Here is a 20,933-nt window from a genome sequence, read left to right as displayed (position 1 = left end):
GAATCACCTAGAACTGTTCGGCCACAGCGGCCGGCCCTATTTTAGGCCTAAAAACGATAACATATGCATTTTATTTATTTTGTTTCGATTGCTCATCTGGAACTACTTTTATTTACAGAAATAAATGTAGACCTACAGAAGATGACACATAGATGATGAAAAAAACAAAAATTAGAAGAAGAAATACGTTATGTTTTGCAAAAGACAGAGTTAAAAAAACCCAAATTTTATTCGCAAGCCAGACTGCTGAGGTCTTCGGTCCCTAGGCTTACACACTACTTAATCTAACGTAAACTAAATTACACTAACAAGGGAACCTCCCCATCGCATCCACCTCAGATTTAGTTATAAGTTCGCTCAGTGGATAGACCTTGAAAAACTGAACACAGATCAATCGAGAAAACAAGAAGAAGTTGTGTGGAACTATGAAAAAAATAAGCAAAATATACACACTGAGTAGTCCATGGTAAGATAGGCAACATCAAGGACAGTGTGAGATCAGGGGCGCCGTGGTCCCGTGGTTAGCGTGAGCAGCTGCGGAACGAGAGGTCCTTGGTTCAAGTCTTCCCTCGAATGAAAAGTTTAATTTTTTATTTTCAGACAATTATTATCTGACAAACTCTTATGTTTTCATCACTTTTTTGGGAGTGATTATCACATCCACAAGTAAACCTAAATCGGGCAAAGTAGAAGAATCTTTTTACCCACTCGCCAAGTGTACAAGTTAGGTGGGTCGACAAGATATTCCTGTCATGTGACGCACATGCCGTCACCAGTGTCGTATAGAATATATCAGACGTGTTTACCCGTGGAGGAATCGGTTGACCTAAGACCTTGCGATCAAATGTTTTCGGTTCCCATTGGAGAGGCACGTCCATTCGTCTACTAATCGCACGGTTTTGCGGTGCGGTCGCAAAACACCGACACACAGTGAACAGAGACGTCAATGAACGAACGGACAGATCATAACTTTGCGAAAATAAAAAAACTTTTCACTCGAGGGAAGATTTGACCCAAGGACCTCTCATTCCGCAGCTGCTCACGCTAACCACGGGACCACGGCGCTCCTGAGCTCACACTCTCCTTGACGTTGCCTATCTTGCGCATAGTCTACTCAGTTTGTATATTTTGCTTATTTTTTTCATAGTTCCACAAAACGTCTTCCTATTTTCTCGATTGATCTGTGTTCAGTTTTTCAAGGCCTATCCACTGCGCCAACTTATAACTAAATCTGAGGGGGGTGCGATGGGGAGGTTTCCCTTTTAACCTTGTAAGGACAACACACGCCCATGCCCGAGGGAGGACTCGAACCTCCGACGGGGGAAGGCGCGCGGACCGTTCCAAGGCGCCTAAGACCGCGCGGCTACAGTGCCTTGTTGACGCTTGGGCGATAGCTTCACGAGGTCTGCGCCACGCTCAAACCCTACCGTCAGCTCTTACCATCTGAAATCTGGACTCATCCGACCAGGCACCGTGTTCCAGTTGTCTAGGGTCCAAACGATACGGTGATGAGCCCACGACGGTGCTACAGGCGATGTCGTGCTGCTAGCAAAGGAGTTCGCGTCGGTCTTCTGCTGCCTAGCCCATTAACGCAATATTTCGCCGCACTGTCCTATTTTACGCAGTGTTGCTTGTGTATTAGCACTGACGACTACCCAAACGCCGCAGCGCTCGGTCGTCAAATGTGGACCGTAGGCCACTGCGGTGAGAGGTAATGCCTAAAATTTGGTATGCTCGGCTCATGTGACTCTGCGGATCTCGTTGTATGGAATCCTCTTACGATTTTCAAAACGTAATGTCCCATACGTCTAGCTTGAACTACCATTCCACGTTAAAAGTCTTTAATTCCAGTCGTACGGCCATAATCATGTTGGAAACCTTTTCACGTGAATCAAAAGGGTACAAATTACAGCTCTGCCAATGGACTATCCATTTAAACCTTTTGTACGCGATACTACCGCCATCTGTATACATGCATGTCGCTATACCACGACCTTCGTTGCCACAGTGTACAGAGGCGCATAGGAATTCAAAAACACACAATAATTTAACAGAAAAGGAGGAGGATTGAAATTTGTGGGGCTTAATACTAGATAAAAGAAACGTCGGCAACTTTTCCCCACTATAATAATAATAATGTCGTGCGACTAGGGCCTTCCGTCGGGTAGACCGTTCGCCTGGTGCAAGTCTTTCGATTTGACGCCACGTCGGCGACTTGCGCGTCGATGGGGATGAAATGATGATGATTAGGACAACACAACACACAGTCCCTGAGCGGAGAAAATTTCCGACCCCGCCGGGAATCGAACCCGGACCCTTAGGATTGATATTCTGTCGCGCTGACCACTTTTTTTTTTTTCATTTTGTTCGTTGTTGATCGTTGTGTTTGGTCGTTGCGGACGTCGCAAGACATGCTGTTCAAGTTGGTTGGTTGATCCTTCCACTCAGTTGTATTATTACAGAGGCCAACCGGCTCTCTGACCGAACACGCTGAGTACCGTGCCGGCTATCCACTCAGCTACCGGGGGCAGACAAGTAATATGGTTGATCACGATCATCTACTCCCTACTTCACAATGAAAACGCCAACTTCGCTGCAGAGGTCTCACAGTTTCTCCACCCCTCGAGGGCTCCCGGCCGACTGTCCGATTTCACGAGTTCTAAACCGCTGCACGAAATTATTTAACGTGTAGTATACATTTTCATTTCCCATTTTCCACTTCTATAAGGACATCGTGTAAGGTGCTGCCATCTGGCAGAACGTTTTCTTCAAAGACCGTCATGGGGAAATTACTCTCCCTATAGGCCTAAGTCAGCCATACAGTCTCCAGTGGAACAATCGGCTCATCAGTTCAAGGCTGCAGGAACGGCTCGCAGACAGGGCCAGGAAATGATACTGCAAATGTGACAAATCTGTTCATAAAGTAGTCGAAATATAGAAACATAAGCAAGCGGGGTCGAACTCGAGACTATTCGTTCGGCGCAGACTTTTCCCCACTCAAACCTCGACAACACACGTCTGCCCGACTCCATGATCTTAGACAGCGCTCTGATGTCACGAGCCGACGGTTCTGTGAATACGTATAAACACTTCGGCTTTCCGATCTTGTTTTAAATTGTAACAGCTTTCAGAGTCGTTGACGCCTTTAATGATGTCTCCAGCACTGGAAGACGAAACGTTGGACTGAGAAATAGTCTTGGACGACGACGTAAGGCCCATAATACGAAAATCTCCAAAAAAACACAAACTTTCAAAGTTAGCGCTTGAAGCGGGCTCTCGGTGAGGGGTCCGCTGCCGCGGTTGCGCTCGAGTTGTCCGAAATAGCGCGGATATGACTGTCCGCAGCTGAGGACGCGCCGCATATAGCGTCTGCCGCGGCCTCTGATCCGCACACCGGCGGAATGCTGGCCCGCCGCCAGTAGATGACGCGTGCTAAACAGGGGCGCTTCGTTTGTCACTTGCGGGACGCAAAGGACAGTTGACGGACAAGCAACGTTCCGCGCAGCTGCGGCAGAGCGTCACAGAAGCACCTGCTCTGGGCCTTGACCTGCTCATTGTGCGGGCACCTGAAGGCCAGAAACAAAACAAAAACAGACAATCGGAAGGGCCGTGTCACACTTAACGGCACCTGAGCTTATATAGTGGACTCTACTTCTACATATTCTGGATGATTCAAAAGTCATGGACCGTACGACAAAGTCGTATTCAGAGGTATGACAGGAACGACAAACCCCTAAGCAAAAATGTCTAGCAAACGTGGGCTCTAAAATCCATACCTTAAGAGTTATGAGCACTTCATCTTCAGTGCTGTGAAACGCATCTCATATACTGAACAAGCGCTCATAGTTATCAAGGGGTGCATTTTAGAGCCCATGTTTAAGACATTTTTGCTTCGAGTGATCGTCCTTGTCATATTCCTAAATACCTCTTCATCCTACGGATTCACCAATGTAGACTTTGTCCTAAGGGGCATGACTTTAGGATCGCCCTGCTAAATAATCCGCGGCATGTGGCAGATGGTACCTTTAATACCACTGCCATTTCTCTTTTTCCTATTCCATTCCCTAATGGAATTCCGTATTAGCTCTAATTTCTCTATTGTTATTTCGCGGGACGTATGTGGGAGGGAGTTCATAGACTGATTATAGTTTCTTTTTAAAATCTAAACCTTGACGCGTTTCGGTCAGAGTCGTGATAAGAATCACATTTAAAATCTCGATACACTATAACTTGTCAGTTCACCTCTCGTAAAAGTGTACCATAGACTATGTGGTTCTAATGATGACTGTGGCCGATTTGCGTGAACGTGTATAATTTTGAAAAATAAAAGATATAAACAACAATTAAGACGTAAGTTATATTGAGTAGTGATAATACTGTAATCGCGGATTCGTGCAATTATTTTATTATTTATAGACGAGACTTTCTTTTTATATTAAAGGACTCAGTCTTCAGGCCACGAGTGGCCTACCGGGACCATCCGACCGCCGTGTCATCCTCAGTGGAGGATGCGGATAGGAAGGGCGTGGGGTCAGCACACCGCTCTCCTGGTCGTTGATGGTATTCTTGACCGAAGCCGCTACTCAAAATGGTTCAAATGGCTCTGAGCACTATGGGACTCAACTGCTGAGGTCATTAGTCCCCTAGAACTTAGAACTAGTTAAACCTAACTAACCTAAGGACATCACAAACATCCATGCCCGAGGCAGGATTCGAACCTGCGACCATAGCGGCCTTGCGGTTCCAGACTGCAGCGCCTTTAACCGCACGGCCACTTCGGCCGGCGAAGCCGCTACTATTCGGTCGAGGTCGAGTAGCTCCTCAATTGGCATCACGAGGCTGAGTGCACACAGAAAAATGGCAACATCGCATGGTGGCCTGGATGGCCACCCATCCAAGTGCCAACCACGCCCGACAGCGCTTAACTTCGGTGATCTCACGGGAACCGGTGTATCCACTGCGGCAAGGCCGTTGCTTCTTTTTATATTGCATGGCTTTATTAATTACGTATTTGTGTAATAACAATTCATAAAAGACCGCGGAATGTTTGGGAATAAAAATTGGGATATGAAACTAGACCTTTCTGCTTGCGAATCATAGACTCACTTGTACCTTTATTTACTTCATAATTATAATGTTTTATGAAAATTGAAAGATTTCTTCTTAACAAATACGTAAAATGTTTATCTATGGATGTTGGTTTGTCCTTCATTTACTATTCATTGTCCCATATCGCCTTTCTCAAAAGCAGTGTCCAATGTACTACCCAATTTAGTTTTTAGCTTACCATTTTGTTTTCTTTTTGTTGTGAAACTAACGTCTCCCCGTACGCTTGGAAATAGACTGTCACGGCCGCAACAGTTGATTAAGTAGTTTACGCCTTTCTTGGGGAGCGTCGTGACTAGTTCGGTAAAATAATGCCTCTGACTGCAGTAGCTTCTCCGTAGTATCGTTTGGTACCACAATTCCCTTCAGTAATCCTACCCTCCTGCAGTTGTCTATGCGATACAATTTTTCGTTTCTAGGTAACTGGGTTGTTAGTGACTGCACATAAAGTTGAGACCACATTATGGCTAACATTTCTCTCCAGTGTTTACCAAGCGCTTGACCAGTATTGAATTTCAGTGTGTGACAGGACATCCTATGGGGACCCTTATACGGAGTATACGCTTTTACGTATTATACGATACACATTTCACAGTGTAGCAAATGTTAAAATACAACTATTAGTTAACTGTTTTGTATCAAGTAACATTGTTCACGAAACGTATTTAGTCAGCTTCATCTCAGTTAAACACAATTAACAGGAATCTTTAATTAGTGGGAAAGCTTCTTATTTCAAGCATCAATTTCACGAAATTTAGAGAAAAACTATTTCATTTGTGTGACTATCAGAAAATAATCACTTAGAAATGTTAATGTTAAAATCAGTTCAGTCTTTAAATGGGAAATTAACTGTCAAAATTCGATTATTTCATAAAACGTGAAAATGTTTTGAGTACATTTCTGGCGAACTGATACACTGAAATTTACGTTCGCTCTCATGAGAAATCTCAAATCAGATTCCTTGTAACTAGTTCTGTAATTTCGAGTCCTAGAACTTTGTCATAAAATACTACTATTTCGAGCGCTTGGTCAAAACGAGATTCGAACCTCAAAATATATTTCCGCATTTTGTAAAGCGCTCCAAAATATTTCTCAAGCAGAATTTAGATACTAAATTTGAAAAGCAATTTTGGAAGTCACATTTGTTATTATCAGTCATTAATTATCTTCAAAATTATAACTAATTTCTTATGAAACAGCCGATTGTAATTGGAACTGAATGTGACATTTTTGAACAATACTTTCAAAAAACTTGAATAGTTAAGAAACTATATAAACAGTGAGCCTAAGAGCCCGTGTGTGGCAGTAGAGTGGCAGTTGTTTTCAGTTAGTTCGAGTACACGATCTGTAAAGTCAGTTTCTTTGAGCTGTGCATTGTGCGGATTTTCTGGAACAATATGAACATAACAGCAAATGTAAACTGTTAGGTGTAAATTATGTAATATCATCGGCTTTTCATATTGCCTCCTGGGATTTGTGCGATGAAGCAATTAATATTATGCGCCAAAATTAACATGGTGGAGAAAACTCGTCAGAATCAACAAGATAAGTGCACACTCGAAGCATTTCATTCCACTTAGACTCGTATCTACGAGTATGTTGATAGACTATTTTTAGCAACATCCTGCAAAAAAGTGTGTGTTAGAAACGTTTTTGGGAATATTTCACTTATGCCACTCTTGTCGTTAAATAACTTTTTTGTGATGTCGTTTAGGCTATGTGAAATTTTTTGATATGCTTTAGCTTAATATGCACTTTTCTGACATTGATATGCGCTTTCGTACTTGCGGGACGGACTACTGTCAATAGTTTCGCTACGATATTGTTTCGATCTTTATTTAGGAGTGTAGCAGGTCTTTTCATTTACAAAGCGGACGCCTCTCTACTGACGTCTGTGAGTCCGTCATCCTGCGTTTCTTGCTCTAGCCAGTGTCTGTGTGCGTCATGGACTGTGCGGCTGGTCCCGGCGGAGGTTCGAGTCCTCCCTCGGGCATGGGTGTGTGTGTGTTTGTCCTTAGGATAATTTAGGTTATGTAGTGTGTAAGCTTAGGGACTGATGACCTTACCAGTTAAGTCCCATAAGATTACACACACACACACACACACACACACACACACACACACACACACACACACACACACACATTATCTGTGTGATTCCCGCTCAAACTTTTGCCGAGTTGCATCACATTTTTTCTTTGTATTTTTGGCATTGTACTTATCTGCACTGGCATTTTACTCTGTTGTGAGATCTGTCACAAATCGCTGTCTGTCCTGATTTATAGCTCAGGCAAGCCTCTGACCACCTCGTTGTGAGATTAGACGTTGACGCCAAGAGCTTGTCACCCACTCGTGGTTCCATCGTGCTTCAAGCACTCCTCGTAGATGCTCACAGCGAACGGCCGACCAGCTTCCCCATTTTTCGAGTCGTCGGTCCATAGCAAATTGCCCTTCATCGAAGTCGAGTCAGTGGATTTCCCCATTTGCGGCCCGTATCGTCGCTGGAACGATTCCCCATTCGTTTCAGCTCCGCTTACAATCTTTGCATGCCGCGTCAACGCCACCAGGCAACATTCAGCGTTGGGCACTGGTCATAATGTTGTGATCCACAAGAGTATAATTATATATATGAAGGTAGTATCTGTTCGCGAAAGAACAGTTACCGTTGATGACCTTGCAGCTTCGCTAGAATGAAATGATAATTAAATATACACCCTAGCAGCAAACAGGCGTTGATATACTTCATTGGGGACACGTTGAAAATGTGTGCCCCGATCGTGACTCGAACCCGGGATCTGCTGCTTACATGGCAGACGCTCTATCCATCTGAGCCACGGAGGGCACAGGGACTTATCCGTTGCATGATGGGCAAACATCTATTAGGCGCACTACGAATGTAGTGGTGTGGACATGTTGGGAATGTGGATCTCACGGGGAGCATGCATGGGATAAGTCCCTGCAGGCGCACTATCCTCTGATCCTCTGTGCCCTCGGTGGCTCAGATGGATAGAGCCTCTGCCATCTAAGCAGGAGATCCCGGGTTCGAGTCCCGGTCGGGGCACACATTTTCAACATGTTCCCAATGAAGTATATCAAAGCCTGTGTGCAGCTAGGGTGTCCATTTAAGTATAATTATATAAAATGCGTAACTGTCCCGGCGACATTCCTCGGCAAATGCTAGTACTCGCAGCATCCCCTGACCTCGCATTTCAGTTTGCTGGTAAGGGTGAGAGAAAACGATGGCAAGTGAGGAGGCGTATCGATCTTGTGCGTAGGTGGGCGTCCGCCAGCGGACAGGCGGATGGCGCAGAGAGAGCCACTGGCTTGCATTGACCCTGCATTTCCTACGAAGGCTCGAGGGCGTAGTCTCGTGCGGGGTCGCAGCTTCGCATAGCGTTGCAACTGCGAAAAGGTAGAGGTAGAGAGGGAGAGGGTATTTGTCGGTGGCTGCCGCTATACGGCACTAGTATTCCTCTATTGTTGAGACACTCTTTAGTAGTTAAGTAAACAAATTTGTCTTTAGTGAAAAGTTTTTTGTCTACGAAATATCTAAATAATGTTTGTTTTCTAACATTCATCCAGGCTACTTTTTTTTTTCTATGGCTGTGAAATGCTATTATAAAGCCTTTTTCATCATCTTAGAGGGGATAATTGTTTTTGGTGAGGGAAGATGTTGGCACACGCTTAGACTGTAGTACGGGCATATCCTCAATAGTGTCACTCTAAACTCCTAAAAACAATAAAAATTATTTTTTATGTTTCAAGGTATTAATATAAACAATAAAACCTTTAACTGTAAGAAACTATTTTCTTTTCGTTATTCTGAAAGTTGTGAAGCTACTTTCTCCAATTTCTTCAGTTTGTCTTCGTTCACTCCCACATCGCTTATTATTGGGGCTTTTTTTCCTGTTGACACCATTCATTCTGATGAGGGTGACGGGCCATTCAAGTATTAGGGGTGGTCAAAAGGTTTCCGTGAATATTGAGACAAACATCTCACCAGACGCACTAGACTGAAGATAGCCGTTGGTAAAACACTGGTGAAACGTCCGCATTACGAGATTTGCGATAGGGACGTGCGTTGTCATGAAGCAGAAGTACCCCTTTCATAGTTTTTCCGGACTTCTCGTTCTCCTTTGGATGTCTCATTCCAAATTCTCAGAGGATGTCTACCGGTTTTGACCTTCGGCAGCCAAGAAAAGAATAACAGCACGCTGGTCCTGTTTGGACGCATTTGATACTAACGTTGTCGTAGTTCACCTTTCCGCATTTACCGCGCACAAACTGATCCCTTGCCTACATTCGATGCTTATGCACCCGCATCGGAAGAAATGGCTCTGAGCACTATGGGACTTAACATCTGTGGCCATCAGTCCCCTAGAACTTAGAACTACTTAAACCTAATTAACCTAAGGACATCACACACATCCATGCCCGAGGCAGGATTCGAACCTGCGACCGTAGCGGTCATGCGGTTCCAGACTGAAGCGCCTAGAACCGCACGGCCACACCAGCCGGCCCCGCATCGGAGTCGAACTACGTTGCATGTACGCTGCAGCAACGCCCTGAAACGGGATCTTTTTGATCGCCTCTTATACATTACCGGAAAGTCCCCCATTCCTGGATTTTTCGTATTTATATTGTCCTTTAATGTTACAAAAGCTTTTTAAATTACTGTGAAATTACCGTGGAATCGTTGAAAATATCTTTCCAATTTCAAAGCAAATTCTATAAACCGTTAGCTTGATTAAAGATCCACTTATCGTTTGCAGCCTGCTCTTTCTTGAAAACTTTGTGTGTTCACTTAGGTTGCCATGCACATGACTAATTCTGGGTGTTTACGTTTAACTCTATAAGCAACACAGAAGCATTAGTAACTAAAAACAAACTGATGCGATTACAGACGTTTATCCATTTTTGTTTCGTATCGTTGTTTTTAGGAAGTAAGTCAAACATGATTCCAAACTTTTTTCGTCGTCTGGGGTGGTAGTAGGACTCGCGACAGCACAAAAAAAAAAACATTATTTTTCACTGGAAACAATTCAGAACAGTCTCAGAACCCCTGAGTACACAGCTAACTACAGCGTAGCTCTCCACTAAATCGTCGTTCGCCGCCGATAAGAACTCACACTCTCGTAAACAAAGCAGTATTCACTTAAAAGCATAGGATTATGGCTGTGGTTTGAAATGCTTGTACGGAGCGACACTACTGTGGACAGACATCGCTGGAGAACCTAGGCCTCTTGGGTTAAACGGCTTCTGGTAGGCGGCCTCAGAAGTGTTTTATGATCATTTATTCCTCCTTTACCAGTCAGTTTGAATGTAACAATTTGGCAGTGAGTTGAATCTAACAAATATGAAAGCAAGAAACCTGGTTATGGTGACAGAGTTCTAGGTTAGGTTGGAATGTAACAGTTTGGTTGTGAGGGTGAAGGCAAGCAACTACGTCAAGTTTCAAGGCATTCCATCTCCGCACAACTGTCACAAACGTGGTGGCAGTGGCTGGCTACTGACCGGTGGCGGCGGCCGGAGTGGCCGAGCGGTTCTAGGCGCTACAATCTTGAACCGTGTGACCACTACGGTCGCAGGTTCGAATGCTGCCTCGGGCATGGATGTTTGTGATGTCCTTAGGTTAGTTAGGTTTAAGTAGTTCTAAGTTATAGGAGACTGATGACCTCAGAAGTTCCATAGTGCTCAGAGCCATTTGAACCATTTTTGGACCGGTGGCCGGGTCGGCTGTGACGTCTGCGTCGGAGCTTGATAATGTGCACACACCGCGTGCATACCTTATATTCTATAGTGAACGTGGGGATACCGGTGCATGTGTGTGCGAGTGCGCGCGCCCGTGTTCTTTGGGAATGTCCTATAGTTTCTCTTCCTGCTGATATCAATATTAATTGCTAGGAAGATCACCTGTAACGATGATATAAATCGCTATTGGGTATCGATTTCGATCGTCTGATGATCTTCAGGTGTCATAAAATTATTTACAATAGCCCAGATAGCGACGTTCTTAATGCGACATCGAATAAAGTAAAAACTACACTGCGCTACAGCAATGCGCTGATACAGCGAATCATTCTTCTGGCAGGATCGAACATGTGCACGGGAGTGTGCGTATACGAGCACTGGCGTCCAGCTGTACGGTGGCGCTGCGCTGTCCGGCTGGACACGGCGGGGTTCAGGGACCTCTGTTCTCTGCGCTCTCCCGGCTGCCGCCGCTGCAAGAACTGCGGCCGCCCGCTTCCCACGGGAACTCGCGCCCTCCTGGGACAGCTCTCCGGCCAGGCCATCTCGCGATCAATACACGCGGAATATTAATAACGACGCCCCGCCGCAAAAAGCGACACGGCTACCAAAACATCGTTCATTACAGCACGGGATGATCCGATGTGCTCTGGGCGGGAGTGTAGAATACGCCTATTTTGCGACGCCAGCATCTACTGAACAACTTTGTGGGTTTTATTGTGTGGCAAGAAAACGAATGGTTTCATTGGCTAGGACCACAAAAGACGGAATCGAGCCTTCTCTTAGTACAGATGAAGAATTAAAACTAGTTATTTATGGTAGTAAAATTCTTGTGCACGCGTATCCGCAACTAGCATAATGATGATGATGATGATGATGATGATCAGCTTTCAAAACGCGCCTGTAGCTGTCTGTTCGGTAAATGAAATGTCGACACACTTGTAAAACAAAAGATTTTAAAGAAAAAAAGTTTCATCACATGTCAACGATATTATGAAAACATAGGTTGTTACTCACCGTAAGCATAACAGGTTGAGTTGTAGGAAGGCACAACGAATCATCAGTCTCAAATCCGCGTACTGCTAGAAAAAAAATTTGACATTTGAGTTAACCCTATGAAAGACTGTTACTTTCATTCCTCACGACCTCCATCTAGCTAAAGGCTCGAGGCTGCAGTAGGTTCTCCCTCTTTAACCAAACAAGTCCAGGTTCATAGACTGTTCCAGAGTGTGACTGACAGGCGTCCTGCCGTTGTATCGCCTCAGTGGCCACACCCACATCAGATGTTAAGCGCCCTCCACGAGACCGTACGCGTCAAATAATGTATTAGGAAATGGCATCGACGTGGAGCACTGCCAAAATACCTGAAAGTGACGCCAGTTTCGATTCCTGGCGTTTGCCAGCTGTCTTTGCATTTGAGTACAGCTGCTGCATTCAACATAAACGACCTATCTTGTATATTTACACCTGGGCCACGTACTTGTGATTTTGCTGTTACCATCGTCCATGCGACTACAGTTTTCTGATAGAAATGTAATATATTTCCAGCTATTCCATCTCTCTGATTTATTATTTTCTTTATTAGAATTTTTTTCTCTGTGACTCACTCAAGGAGATTTCCAGTCCTTCATCGAACGTATGATCAGCAGTCTCCTGTAATACCATATTTTAAAGACTCTTTTTTAATCGTTTCATTTCTGTGTATCCTGATGTCAATATGGAGCATTCATACTCAACTGTGTTCAAAATATAGATTTTTCTGCTTTCAAGGTATATGAATTACCTTGTCGAAACAATCGACATTTTTTATTGGTTCTAGGCAAAGCTGAAATCAGTTAGTCGTATGGGACACAATGATACAAAATGAAAATTTGTTGATCGTAACAACAAAATTTAATACATAATATACTGCATAATATGAAAGATCATAAATGTATAATGTACATTAATCTGGCTGTACCAATACAACATGACACAATTTTTATATAAATATAATTTATCAGTAATAAAGCATAGGAAAAGTTGGTAAAACCTTAAAGTTCCCTTTAACAGAGAAATGAAAAAGTAAATACATTTAACAACGAACTTGTTATAAGCTAAGAGATATTTTGTAAGCGAAAATGCCCCTTAATATTTAGACCATTCCAGATTCCACATTGTAACTGTTCCTGGATGATTGTATTTACAACATTCGATTAATAATATGTACAATGACGTCTTCAGTGAGATCCGAATCGGAGTTCTACAGTGCATTAGTTTAAATTTTAAGAAATCGATGCCTGCCCACCGCTCGTATGTATTTGAAGAGCATCCTAATTTACCACCAAGAGCTGTGTTGTTGAAATTTGTGTAGTGAAAAACTAATTTCGATCCGTAATCAGCTTCATAAAAACATTTTCATGATCATACAAGACGATATGAAGTTATTGGCGTCAAATAAAAAAATTCACGAATTCGTCACTTTTATGAAATAGTAATGTTATTACTATTGCGAGATCTGCCACATTTGTGTCCATTCCTGAAATTCGTGCTTCTTTAAGCCGACAACGATATCCTCATGCGATAGACAATTGAAATAAAGTTACTGATTTATATTTTTTTCGAGGAGGATCATTTAGTTAGAACTTTTTGAAATAAATTTCTGTCATTTGATTGTAAATTCTCTACGTCCGAACAGGCCTCGGAATGCCCAAGGGTGCCGACTGACCGCCGTGTCATCCTCAGATGATAGGGCTCACTGGATGCGGATATGGATGGGCATGTGGTCAGCACACCACTATTCAGTTTTCGTGACCGGAGCCGCTGCTTCTCAGTCAAGTAGCTACTCAATTGGCTTCACAAGGGTTGAGTGCACCCCGCTTGCCAACAGCTCTCGGTAGACCCAGACGGTCACCCCTCTACGTGCCAGCCAAGCCCAGCAGCTTCGGTGATCTGATGGGAACCGATGTTACCACTGTAGCAAGGACGTCGGCTGACTGTAAATTATTATTCATTTATTTCACATAATCATAATTTAGGCCTTACAGTCATTCTCAAGTGCATGTGGAACTGAAAACCAATAAAACGCACATATCGTACAGCGCAGGTCAAAGTCTGAGGAACAAAAAGTCATTACATAATTTAAGAAAATTACTTACATTTCACAAAATGTCCTACGTGCCTAAATGACGTGTCATACATCAACTGATGTTAAGATTTTTCAAAACAACTGGAGAGGTCGCTGTGTGAGTTGCATGATCTTTTGATTGCCAAAGGCATTATCAGGAAAGAGAAATAGGAAATAATAACAATAATAATAATAATTTCCCAGTGATTACAGCTCAAACACTGGCGCCGCATTGTAACGATACTTCCCGTTGTTTTGGAATATGTTAACGTCAGTTGATGTATGGGCGAGATGAATGCAGGCCACAGCAATGCGTCAGCTGCAAACGCGCATTACAGTCCGTTAATGTTTATTCAGTGTGTACGGTGTCAACCTTATTATGTGTCTGTGATATGTACTCCTATCCTGTAACACGAAGACTAGTTTATGAGACCAGATACGTTATTTCGACGATTGTGTGTCATGTGGGCATACCGGACATCATGCGACATGTAAGTAACGTTCTTAAATAATGTAATGACTCTTCGTTCCTCATATTATGTCTTGCACTGTATAATTCGTACGTTTCATTAATTTTCAGTTGAACTTGTACCTGAGCACGGCTGTAAAGCCGAAATTATGGTTGTGTGGAACAGATGAATAGTAATTTTCAGAAATGGCGAAAATTCCATTTTAAAGAAGCAGTAAAATTGCATTTATTGACTGTACTTTCGGTTCTTGGTAGGATATTTCATACATTATGAATGAATACATACACAACACCGGTGTAATATTCTACAATATTTGTTGTTTATTTCGGAGACCGGTTTTCAGCTGTTACACCATCATCAGGTACAGACATATGTATACGGTGCAGGGAAATTTTTAAACTAGTGTCTCAACAGATTATCTCCATTCCCAGATAGGTTTATGAATAAAAGAATATGGATTATTTCACTGTTTATTCCATGGAAGATTATTGAGCTTAGATAAAATATGAGAGACATTGACTAATGAACTGTCCACAGATTACAACAGCTATTCAGACAATAAAATAAATTTAGCAATAAACTTTGGTGACATGTTGCAAACTTGTGGCTGAACAAAATAATCTGGTCTTTAATCGGTACTAAATTACAAATAGATAAAGTATACTGGTGAGATTAACCAACACAAGAGAAATTATAGTAAATGAAATGAAGCAAAATGGAGCATGTGAGTAAGAGGTGTAATTGCAACATGGCCTGGACGAGATTCTGAGTAGTGTCTGCAATTAGAAGTGGCGAGTAGGGGAACTGTGCCTGGTCATTAACAACGAAGCTTAGGCAGATGGACATATGTTTATTAATTTCCATTACTTCAGGAGAGTTCATCTTCCTTCCTCTATGGATGTGATGTTCAAAAATGGCTCTGAGCACTATGGGACTTAACAGCTTTGGTCATCAGTCCCCTAGAACTTAGAACTACTTAAACCTAACTAACCTAAGGACATCACACAACACCCAGTCATCACGAGGCAGAGAAAATCCCCGACCCGCCGGGAATCGAACCTGGGAACCCGGGCGTGGGAAGCGAGAATGCTACCGCACGACCGGATGTGATGTAATAAGGTGCTTTGTTTCCTCTTGTAACTATAAGCAGGTGGTCTGCAAAAGTATAGTCTCTTTTTTGAAGTTCTGTGGTGTTCCTTCAAGCGGGTACGTATTGCCCTGCCAGACTGACCTTTGTAGAATTTACCGCAATTGTAGGTATTATCCAATCTCTTTTTCCAAAGCTGGAATGCTGTCTTTACCACTGGGCAAACCGAGCGAGGTGGCGCAGTGGTTAAACACTGGACTCGCATTCGGGAGGACGACGGTTCAATCCCGCGTCCGGCCATCCTGATTTAGGTTTTCCGTGATTTCCCTAAATCACTCCAGGCAAATGCCGGGATGGTTCCTCTGAAAGGGCACGGCCGACTTCCTTCCCCATCCTTCCCTAATCCGATGAGACCGATGACCACGCTGTCTGGTCTCCTTCCCCAAAACAACCAACCAACCAACCAACCAACCACTGGGCAAAAAGTGGCCAAAGATGTTGTGCACATAAAATATTTTTAACCTTCCTAGATTTAAGCTTTCTGATGACATCGTATGAGATTTTTCCTAAACAAGAAATCGTGCACCATTTATTGTGTTCTGAGGTGTAAGTCGAGAATAGGGTAACGCAGAGAGTACACCTGTTGTTTCCGCTTTTTGCGCACTCTGGAGTCCACCAAGTAAAGTTGGCCATCAATCGTACTAAGTTTCGTCAGGTGGGGCACCAGCTCGTTGCGTGAGAAACGAGAGCGATTCTTGATCCAAGTTGGAGGTACTGGCGGCGGCGGCGTTTAGCGGGCAGCCGCGAGACGGCGAGTGCGGCGCGCCTAGGCGGGCAGGGTCCCGCGGGACCGCTGCGCAGCTGGTGCCGCTCTGCGCCGCGGCTGATTGCGCCTCTTTTTACGAGCGGCCGCGCCCTCGAGTGCGCTTCCCACCCCAGTCTCGACACTCATCTCATATTAATTGCCTACTGACAACTCGAGTTTCTTGCTCGCGACTATCGATCCACTATGCAATAAACATCTGACGTTCGAGAGTTGGTAAACAAAGGCACAAGTGGCATTGCTCGTTCATCGTAATACGAGGGCTATTCGGAAAGTAAGTTCCGATTGATCGCGAAATGGAAACCACTTTGAACATCAGAAATATTTTATCTGCAACAGTTAGCTACAGCTTCCAGCCACCACTTGCTCCACTTGGGGGGCGTCTCTGTGGCGTTCCTCTGGATCCCAGGACATGTTGGTATCTGTGGAAACCAGGCGGTCGATATAGCGGCCAAGGCTACAGTCTCTCTTCTTCGGCCTGCTGTTCGCATGGTTCCCTTCGCCGATCTACGGAGTGTTTTATGTCACCGTTTTGCTCTTTTATGGCACGCACATTGGTCGACACTTCCCAATAATAAATTGCGGGACGTGAAAGCTCGTCCTTGTGCTTGGACCTCTTTCTCCCGAACTCGTCGTCGGGAGGAGGTAATTTTAACTAGACTCCGGATAGGGCACTGTCTTTTTAGCCATCGACATCTTTTAAGTGGCGATCCTCCCCCGCTTTGCCCCCACTGCTCTCAACTGTGGACGGTGAGACACCTTTTACTTGAGTGCCCCTATTTTACTCCGTTACGCGCCCGTCTACAGCTCTCCTGATGTATCTTCCGTTTTAGCAGATGACGCGTGCTCAGCCGATCGCGTTCTCGAGTTTATTAGTGTGAGCGAGATGACGTCAGTCATTTGAAACTCTTTTTGGGGACAAACAACCCCCTTCTATAGTGGTTTTTTAAGCTTTCCTTCTGTTTTTTAGTTTCGCCACTTTTTTGGTTTTCGCTCCCATTGCTGCTGGTTTTCAGTTTTTTTACCTTTTCCTAAGTCACAGACCGGGCGCTAATGATTGTAGCAGTTTTGCACTCTAAAACTAAAAAAAAAAAAAAAAAAAAAAAACCGCATCCAGCCACTGCTCTACATAGTCACGACTCCGACTTAGACATTTGTCGTAGCGTTGCGCCAACTTTCCAATACCCTCCTCATAGAAGGCAGCCGCCTATTCTTCCCGCCAATTCTCTGCGCTCATCTATAAACTCGTTGTCTGTGCGAAAATGTTGTTTTTATAGCCAGTAGTTAATGTGAGCAGAGATGAAACACAGAGGCAGCCAATTACGGGCTGTAGTGCGGGTGATCAAACACTTTCCATCTAAAACGCTGCAGGAGCATTTTCATTGCCCCTCGCAGATTGAGACCAAGAATTGTCACAAATTAGGAACCATATGACAGTTCTGTAATGTGGGTTGCATAACATTAGGCGAAATCTCTCACCAGGACCTCATACTATTTTCTATGCATCTTTATGTGCTCAATATGCGCTCAGAACTGAAAAGAGCGAAGTGATGTAACCGACAGGCACACTACAGACACTGTCGAACACATATATGCAAAGCTTTATTAGAATTTCACAGTAATTTCCATTTCTTGACCGATCGGAACTTACTTTCCGAATATCCCTCGTAGTATTGCAGTAGCGATTGTGTGAATTTTCTGTACTTCCACCATTCACGATCTCGAGAAACATTTCGAGCAGTCGATATTCATCTTCTAACAATAACAATACGAATGGTAATCATCTACACCTGTGTGATTACTCTGCAGTGACACTTGAGCTTTAGATAGATGGTTCGTAGAACCACGTTGACTATTTCTCGGCCGTGACACTCTCCAGTAACATGAGTGGAAACTGAACATCTAAATCCTGCCGTTATAGTTCTGATACCTATTATTTTATAACGATGGCCATTTATCCCTATGTGGATGCGATAAAACAAAATATTTTCGCATTCTGCGTAGAAAGTTTGTTACTGAAATTTCGTGGATAGATCACAAAGCAATGAAAAACGACTTTGTTTTAATGACTGCCACCTCATCTCATTTATCATATCCGTGAAACTCCCTCTCGTACTACGTTATAATACAAAGCGAGCTTCTGCTCTTCGAAATTTTTCGGTGTCCTCCGTCAATCCTACCTGGTGAGGCTACCGCGCACCAGTACTCCAGAAGAAGAAGGAGAAGCGTAATGTAGGCAGCCTTTCTGGTAAATCTGTTGAATCATCTAAGTGTTACGACACTAAATCGCAGTCTTTCGTTAGCTTTCCACACAACATTATCAGTGTGTTGGTTCCAGTTTGACTTGTATGTAACTGCAAATCCTAAATATTTATTTAAGTCGAAAAAATTTAAATGTGTTTGAGTTATTGTGTAACCGAAATTCAACAGTTTTTAGCACTTTTTTTGTTGTTTTGCGGCAACTGTCTTTTTTTTTTACCATGCACTGCATAAATCACTTTGCAATTTGCTTTGAACACCTGATGACTTGACTAGACGATAAACGGCAGCATATCGGCAAGCAATTTTTAATTTTCATGGTGCACTACTCATGTCCGTCCTCATCTGGGGTGCCGCTGTGCGGTATGGGATCCTTACCCTTACCAGTTAGGACTGACGGACGACGTAAAGTTAAAAGAAGAGCAACTCATTTTGTATTATCGCGAAGAAAGGGGGAGGGTCGTTAACTACCCGTAGCTGGGGTCGCAGTTATGTAAAATTTTGTGAATGACATCATGGTCGCCTTTCTGCACTAACATTATTTATTTTTATAATCCGCTGTTGCAGTTCCGGCCGTGTGGCCATTATCAGGTGTAGATAATTGTGCTTTAGCACACGCCAAAACGTACAAATTACACGACAGCCATATATGTGTGTCATTTACAGAAATGGAATTGAGTACACGGGTGTAATAGGAGATTTGGTGTGGCACTCATTAAAGGCAAAGGTCCCAGGTTCGAGTCCCAATCCGACATATACTTTTAATCTGTCAGAAAGGTTCGTATCAGCGCGCACTCCGCTGCAGAGTGAAAATTCTTTCTGGAAATCTTTAAAACGTTTTCCGTCGCGGTTGGATCTTTTCACTTTCTTCTCGGAATATTAAATGTTTTGTTGATTCCCAACTACACAAGGGAAGTTAGAGCACACACGGAGAGATTTGGGGTTTCATTTTTCCCCGTGTCGTTAGAGAGTGGAACGATAGAGATACGGACAGAAAACACTTGTGTGTACACTCTGCTAAACTCTTAGGTAGAAACTGATCTGCGTAATAAGTATGTAGACAAGTGGTTTCGTACCTTTGGGAACCTTACTTAGACCTTCGCGCCCCTTCCTATTTGCCACCCGAAGGTTTAATGATACTTAATCAGCAAGCCAATTTACGAATTTAACGTTACTTATTTAAAGTTCCTTTATCCAGCCGATTTCATAGCTTTCTCTATGCAAAAGACATTCCCAAAAAAAAACAATGAAATACTCGAACAGATGACAAGGAGAAGTATACAGTTAAGTGAAATGCACAATATCTGATCCCGCAACACCGAACTTCGCCAGGACAGTCATATAACAGTGAAGTGAAGTGAAGTGAAGTGTGACGTCGGAATTGACGATCTGTAAATAATAGGTAAGGAAAAAATCCATCCCGTTACCACAAACCCAACTCATGGCGCAACTAGGGCAAGGAAACGTAGTTTAACATCGAAAATGACGATCTACAGTACAGGGTTATTACAAATGATTGAAGCGATTTCACAGCTCTACAATAACTTTATTATTTGAGATATTTTCACAATGCTTTGCACACACATACAAAAACTCAAAGTTTTTTTAGGCGTTCACAAATGTTCGATATGTGCCCCTTTAGTGATTCGGCAGACTTCAAGCCGATAATCAAGTTCCTCCCACACTCGGCGCAGCATGTCCCCGTCAATGAGTTCGAAAGCATCGTTGATGCGAGATCGCAGTTCTGGCACGTTTCTTGGTACAGGAGGTTTAAACACTGAATCTTTCACATAACCCCACAGAAAGAAATCGCATGGGATTAAGTCTGGAGAGTGTGGAGGCCATGACATGAATTGCTGATCATGATCTCCACCACGACCGATCCATCGGTTTTCCAATCTCCTGTTTAAGAAATGCCGAACATCATGATGGAAGTGCGGTGGAGCACCATCCTGTTGAAAGATGAAGTCGGCGCTGTCGGTCTCCAGTTGTGACATGAGCCAATTTTCCAGCATGTCCAGATACACGTGTCCTGTAACGTTGTTTTCGCAGAAGAAAAAGGGGCCGTAAACTTTAAACCGTGAGATTGCACAAAACACGTTAACTTTTGGTGAACTGCGAATTGCTGCACGAATGCGTGAGGATTCTCTACCGCCCAGATTCGCACATTGTGTCTGCTCACTTCACCATTAAGGAAAAATGTTGCTTCATCACTGAAAACAAGTTTCGCACTGAACGCATCCTCTTCCATGAGCTGTTGCAACCGCAACGAAAATTCAAAGCGTTTGACTTTGTCATCGGGTGTCAGGGCTTGTAGCAATTGTAAACGGTAAG

The 20,933-nt window shown here is 43.5% G+C and overlaps 1 protein-coding gene, 1 non-coding gene and 1 pseudogene across 2 annotated transcripts in view; 2 read left to right on the top strand and 1 right to left on the bottom strand.

Annotated features, from left to right (window-relative positions):
* The window catches only part of LOC126474406 (zinc finger protein 423 homolog), a 283,023-nt gene that overhangs the window by 49,387 nt on the left and 212,703 nt on the right, over positions 1 to 20,933 (top strand). The gene's annotated exons all lie outside the window — the stretch shown is intronic.
* Positions 4,859 to 4,976, bottom strand: LOC126475699 (5S ribosomal RNA; annotated as a pseudogene).
* Trnar-ucu (transfer RNA arginine (anticodon UCU)) lies at positions 8,093 to 8,167 on the top strand. The gene has a single exon. It is a non-coding gene; the product is annotated as a tRNA-Arg (tRNA).

The sequence above is a fragment of the Schistocerca serialis genome, chromosome 4 (assembly GCF_023864345.2).
Source record: "Schistocerca serialis cubense isolate TAMUIC-IGC-003099 chromosome 4, iqSchSeri2.2, whole genome shotgun sequence".
Taxonomy (NCBI): Eukaryota; Metazoa; Arthropoda; class Insecta; order Orthoptera; family Acrididae; genus Schistocerca; species Schistocerca serialis.
The sequence above is the reverse complement of the archived record's forward strand: the minus strand, read 5'-3'. Positions and strand labels throughout refer to the sequence as shown.